Below are 7,014 nucleotides of genomic sequence, written 5' to 3'. Positions count from 1 at the left end.
TTAGACACTATCATTGGCCTCAAGAAAAAATGCCTCTTATGAAAATATGATAATATTGGTATATGTATTTAATATTTTATTTTTGTTTAGTTTAAGTATATTTTAAAAAAAATTTAGAACTACCTATAATGGAAAAAAGCAACTTAGAGTGGGGGTACATGCCACACGGCCAATACTCTTGGGGTGAATACTAATTTTATTCACTGTTTTCGATTAGTTTTAAAATATGTAGTAAATTAACTTGGGTTTTTGTGTTTGTCTTTGTTGTAATATTGGTTTTGTAATGTATTATGTCTTGAAATCTTTTTACTCTCATGTGTCATATATTCATTTATCTTTTTCGTTTTAAATGTTTATGTTTTGGTGAATAAAGAACATACTCTTATTTATAAAGAGGAGATATTTTAACAAGGAATGTTTATTTTTATTTTTGTAATATTACATTTCTGGTTGCGAGAATACTATAACATATTTATTTATATGATAAAATGCATTTTTGAATTCAATAAATGTCACCTTTTAATTATTTTCTTCTGAAGTTGATGCCCATTTACAATTATGTATCGTCCTTAAATATAATAGTTAGACTTGTGAAGCTCATATTCCCCCAAACCACCGGGTACAACTTTTGCTTTATCAGATTAGCATTTTGCATCTGGTATAAAAGTGAATATTAATTTTTATTTCTTGTTTTTAAATGTGATTAGTATATGTTATAATTGATAGTAGGATTTCATTTGTTGTGAAAGTACATGTATATATTTTTGGGATAACGCTTCTAAGAGCATCTCCATCCCCGCTCCATAATTTACTCCAAAAATGAAATGGGAAATAGAGTATGAACAAAAAAATAAAAACTCCTTCTATTTATGGAATAATCACTTTTTTGTTTTTTCATTACTCAATTTTCCGCTCTATTTTGCAGTAAATTATGGAGTAGGATAAGAGATGGTCTAACCAGTCAGTTAATTGTTTTTTTGGTACATCGATTTCTAATGTATCATATAAGAATGTTTGTCAAGCTCGCCCTTTCGACTGCCTGTTTTATGTGTTTATGGTTCAGTTTTTTGTGGATACATGTCGTTGTTTTATGTTTGACTTGTATATTAATGTTTATTTGTTGTTATTATATGTAATTGTTTTGTGGGAATGATTGATACAACAATGATTAATACTTAGGTGATTATCTTTTACTGATTTTCGTGAAATTAGTTATTGGGTTAACTTTGAGGAGTAGATAGGTAGGGGTTTTATTATTTTGTTGCTGTAGTACATTGTCGTCTAAATTCTTTATTTGAACCAATTTTAAATGTTTTGTTATCTAGCTTTTGGTTCATCTTATTTATTTCTTTTCGTATTTTGGCCATTAATTTTGTTTTGAATGTATTGTTCCACTTTTTCATTTTTTACTTCATTCGTTATCTTTTTCTTTTCAGCCTCTACCATTAGTTTTAGTTTTTGGTATTTGTTGCTGAGTTTTAAAGATGATCTGTTGATTCCAATACCATGACGTTAAATTCAAGCCGATAGTTTTCATAATCTTTGCTGGAACATGACATTATGATTGAGGCGACCATGACCATTTAGTATAAGACTGTGAGATAAACTAAAATGAACAGATGCATTATGTTGTGTGTCTGATTAGAGCTTGATTTTGTTGTAATATTGAATTCATATAATCAATTTATGTAAGATAAGAAAACAGAACTGCTTACCTAAACCATTCAAGCGATTAGTCCAAATTTTGTATCTAAACCATTCAAGTGATTTGTCCAAATTAATTAGTCATGTTTAAGACCAAACCAAAAAATGTTATAAAGTAGAGAAAATTTAAATGTGGTTGAATGTGATGATACTTTTTGAAAACTAAATAAATATACTTTTTTTTCATCTGAGAAACAAAATTTTATCCAAACTAAAAAAAAATCAAAACTATGAAATTTTTTTTACTTGAAAATCAAGTTTGTCGTCTAGATAGTATGTTGGTTATTGTTATGCATACACTGACAAAACCAAATTTAGGGATAGTTAATTAGGACAATTCAAAGCAAATGACAGGAGATTCTTTAAATGAATCCTAGAAACTTTATCTTACTTGTATAATGTGCGGATGGACGAATAAGTGGGATTCATTTATTTACCCATGATGAGATTCGAGATTTATCTGTCATAGAGATGACTCTCACTATAGATTCCAAGAAAGTTTGAAATAGAATAGTGGGAATTTAAAATGCATACAAAGCTAGTCTCACTCATACACATGCATTGCATAGAATCCGAAAATGTACGGAGTGGAGTAGTGGGAATTTAAAATACATACTACTCTCCCTCAATCCTACACATGCATTGCATTAAAAGTTCATCCGTAATGAAACATCCCCGAAGCAGATTTCTTGATCTTGTGCCACTAAAAATATATCCCTCCTTGAAGAAGACCCTACACTCCTAGTCAATCCATAACCTTCTTGTTCATATTCCATCATACTTAAATCAGGATCAAACTCAGACAAAGTATCTCTTATCAGCAACCATGTCATGCTTCAAAATTTACTTTTTTCAGCGAGTTTGATGACTTTCTCAAAACTTTTCATGGCTTCCTTTTTCCAAGGGATACTGCTCCAATCTAAACCTTCTTCAATAAACAGAGCATAGAACTCTCGTCTCCCAACAGAGAGTGCAGCTGACACTGGACTTCCTCCATAAACCATATTACCAACCATCCTAGGCACGCTTGACTTGGTTGCCTATTGCCTCGTATTCTTCAACCGCAGTGTATGCTTCAGCTTGTGTCATCCAACGTCCTTTTTGATTATCAGTGTAATCCCACATGAAGAAAGAAATTGTATACAATTCTATCCGAAAGAAAATGAAAAAACTATAATTGTTACGTAACTGTAATTGAATCCACAATCTGAGTCATAGTGCCAGACCATTGGTCTGGTTGTAATAGCAGCTGGAAGCACTGTCAAGCATCCAATCTATCACAACAGTATCAACACCACGTAATTATCTATAACTATGAATGAAAAGGTTAAGAAAATTGTGAATCAAAAAGGTGAAATAACCTGAGAGTGACTCAGAAGAGGCAACCGTTTGGCTCACTGGTGATGATACTCTAAAGAGTTATAGGCTTCAAAACTTAGAAATCAAAATTCTTCTGCAAACAATGGAAGAAACAGGTGTTGTTTGGTTCAGCTATGTCAAACAACAAAACTTGCTGATGGGAGACATAACTCTAACAGGAACAATCTTAAGATAATGGTGGAGAAATACTTACCGCGGGAGCGCCGCTTGTTTTGGATACTTGTTGAGCAGTTGCTATATCTCTCTGATAGCTAGAAGCATGCATCTCATACTGCAAAGCGAATGCTTCGACTCGGTTCCTAATCTCACATAGACTCTTCACAAACTCCTTGTGCGGCTAACCATGTTTTCTCTGCAACGCACTTGTTATATGAGTTGCCTTCATCAGAAAGTCCGTTATTGACTCGAAATCAGACTCTATACAGCCTCGGGTTGTCGCCTCCGGTGTCCCTGTTGATAAATAAAAAATCCCCAAATTTAGGCAAAGAAACCATATAATAAATATGAATGTGAAATGCAATTAACAAATCTGTGAGATTTATGTATCATTACACAGTTACACCTCCAAGAGATATAGTACCATTCAACCATTGTCACCAAATATAGCAGTCTTGTTTAAGGTTATATGGCACATCTAACACACCAGTGTGTCTGACTTTCCCTGAAAATCAGACACACTCTAAAATCTGGTAGGTAACGTTGAATGAATTCTCGTACCAGTTAAGCCCAAAGGAGTGAGATCCCACAACAACACCTGTAACCAGTCTGCATTTTCTTCTAAGCAGAGCCAATGCTAAAACTTGCGTTTTCTTCATCTGCTGTATGCAAGCTTTGTTCTCTGGAATGGCTACTTGTTTCAAGGCAATGGCAAAAGCTGTGATTTGGATGTTTTCAGGACCTCCTTGTAGCCACGGAAAACAGCAAAGTTGATATTGCTCCGATCACATTCACATCTATGTCTTACATACAAAAATGTATATTTTTTTATTTCCTTAGTCATATTTTTACCTTTTTGGCAACCAAGATCTGAGAGAGTATGGTAGGCGCATCATTACTGGCATGTATAAACTCATGCAACTACTTGAAGTTCATCCATGGCTTCACACACACTGTGGGTTCTTAAAACTTCCTCTTTCTAGCCTACAACTTGTTATTTGGCCTTCACCACTCTCGCAAACTGTAGCAGTGCATTCTACGACTATGAAAAATCGAAGAAACCACAAAGTCAATCAATAATCATATCAGTTCGAAACCATAAGCATACATATATAGATCGTACTCATCATCTCCCAGAAAAACACTTCATAAGATCAACTGAAAGCAAGACCAAGAATAAAACTCTGACAAATTACTCTAATCGACAAATATAAAATCACAAACACGAATCGCGACGAAAATAGAGAGGAAGTTAAAGATGGTGACACAAATGGAAACCTCAGCAAGAAACAAAGATGAATCATTAACAGTTCTTAGCCATTTCAGATATCAACAGAAGCTCATATAGTGGATAAATTTAATTTTAGAACTACTGACACAGAAAAGTGATTAGTAACTTACATGCTATGGAGGAGCGACGCTGTAACCTAGATAGGAGGCGATGGCGAGAATTGGTGTTTTGGCAATTGCTGCACTGTGTGAAGAATATTTAGATTTGAGTGTCAAAAGGCATCATTTATATAGTGAGGATGGGAAGAGGGTGAGAAGATGAAGACGCATCGATATAATGTCAAAAGGCATAAAAAATTTACGCTGAGAGAAAGAGAGATGAACAGGAACGGACTGCTCAACCATCTTTATCTGCGAGACCGAGAATAACACGATGATGTGGCACTAAATTTTATTTTTATTAAATGATTTTTTGATCTGAGGTGGCATCTCTCTCCATTGAGCATATCTCCCTTTTAGTATTGGTAGATGACCCGTATGGTTTCCTACCAAAAAAAAGATGACCCGTATGGTTTATCAGAAAATTACGCTGTGCGGAGATATTGTTCAATGTCATCGTCATCGACATTATCACGTTAGCATCATATCCTTGTAAAATGAAATTAACTTATATATGAATAATTACTTTCAATTCATGAGAAGAAATTGGAATTTCTTCTTCTCTTTTCCAAAAACTTGAGCAACGTGGATGTCTCCAACATCAATGACTTGTCCGACAATGTCTACAATAAACAAAATATAATGATGTTTAAAACACACATAATCGTTTAATTGAATTTAATTATCAAAATATTCATTGAGTTAAAAAAATTGTTCAAAGACACTTACCTATTAAAAAGGAGTACTCAGAGCTCCGCTCAAATGTTGTTAAATTGATGAATGTATCATCAATTTGATACTAGAACCTTTAACGGAAGTAGTTCCATTGAATCATTAAACGAAAATTTGTAGACATGATTGGTTGGCCAATATTTTTATGATGAGGGTTCAATGAGAAGTTCGCACTGGTCCTCCATACACCGAGACGGAGATGAGTTCGTAGTCTAGATGCAAATTGTTCTCTGCAAAATAATTAAGAAAGAGTATTATAAAAGAGTTTTTTTTTCTCAATACTTCCCTTTTATTTCCTTCTCAAACGGGCCATCACTTTACAAATTTGTTCTCTCTTAATAATAAAGAGCGAAACCATGTGACAGCGAGAAGAAAATATTTAAACAACGCAGAAATGTAAGTGAAGCAGCTTTCATTTTAATCTTAGAGCCTAGGTAGGAAGAAGTGTTGGATGAATTTAAACCAAGTGTAGATGAAGCTTTCCACGGAAGATGGTGTGTTAGTGGCTGGGGAAGGAAGACGACACCTGCTGAGGAGTGATTTTCTATCCAAGCTAGATAGCTAGCTTTGCTTTGATGAGTAATTATATCTCTTTTATGAGGACATGAATAGGTTTAGAGATTCCTGAATGCAATATGGCGTTTTCTCTCTTCAAAGAAAGTATGTAGATTATCGCTTGAAAGATAATGAGACAAATATGATAGAGTTTAGCCCTCGCAAACACTAGATAAACTCAATCTAGCTCTTGTATATCACAAATCTAAAGTATAAAGTACAGATTCCACTCTTGGATTTAACCGAGACGATACACTCCTCAAGTCTAAAGATTCAGCTAAATCTAAAAGATGATTGCAAATGAAGCAACATCTTAATCTATTAAAACAGGAGTACAAAATTAGATTAACCCTTAGATTTGCAAAATATTTACAATAGCATGCTACTGAAATATTAAATAATAATAAGTTTAACCTATTAATGTGTTTTCCTAATATAATAAACTCTTGAAACCAAAAAGAAAGCTTTAATCCGCCAGCTCAGCTTCTTCATTTTTTTTTCTTGTTTCCACGGTCAACTATGTTGAAGAAGGAGTCTGCTTCTTCCTGATATTGCATCTGCGTAGCTTATCAAAATAATTTTGAATTTTGAGTTTGTTGAAAGACATCGCAACCAGATTTCAATGTCCGCGAGATGAGTAGGCGGAAATAGTGATCTGTGGGTGAAGAAACTGGACCATACATCCCTGGAGTAGGTACACTCAAAGAAAAAGTGCTCCTTTGTTTTCGATGAAGAATAAGAGACAATCAGGGGGCATTTAATCCCCAATAACGGAGACCATCTCGGGTTGTAACCGGTCCCTCATGATTATCCATGTCATGAAAGCATGTTTAGGCACTATTTTCTTGGACTAAACTGAACTATGCAACGGAAACACAAGCGGGGGAGGATTAAATGACTTCCACGTCTTCTTAGAGGATAAATTTGAAGGGACGTCATTGATGTCGTTTTGCCAAAAGAATACATCGGAGGCCTCGTTTGAAGTTGGAGGTTGGTGTTCAATCAGAGCTTCTCTCAGGGGACGAGTTATTTTGTGTCTTCCACGAGGAAGAGACCAATGGTTATTTGAAGTATTTTGTGAGACAACAGCCTAAATGA

At 34.4% G+C, this 7,014-nt stretch overlaps 1 long non-coding RNA gene across 2 annotated transcripts; it reads right to left on the bottom strand.

Annotated features, from left to right (window-relative positions):
- Positions 1 to 2,190: 2,190 nt before the first annotated feature.
- Positions 2,191 to 5,290, bottom strand: LOC106426976. Of its 2 annotated transcripts, XR_007322443.1 has the most exons (7): positions 4,642 to 5,290; positions 4,093 to 4,282; positions 3,802 to 3,985; positions 3,278 to 3,534; positions 3,066 to 3,157; positions 2,894 to 2,978; positions 2,191 to 2,801 (listed from the first exon to the last, which is right to left on the bottom strand). It is a non-coding gene; the product is annotated as an uncharacterized LOC106426976 (long non-coding RNA). The 2 variants fall into 2 exon arrangements; XR_007322442.1 differs by having other exon boundaries at positions 2,191 to 2,978; positions 4,642 to 5,284.
- Positions 5,291 to 7,014: the final 1,724 nt, after the last annotated feature.

The sequence above is a fragment of the Brassica napus genome, chromosome C4 (genome assembly GCF_020379485.1).
Source record: "Brassica napus cultivar Da-Ae chromosome C4, Da-Ae, whole genome shotgun sequence".
NCBI lineage: Eukaryota > Viridiplantae > Streptophyta > Magnoliopsida > Brassicales > Brassicaceae > Brassica > Brassica napus.
This window is presented reverse-complemented; position numbering and strand designations above follow the sequence as displayed.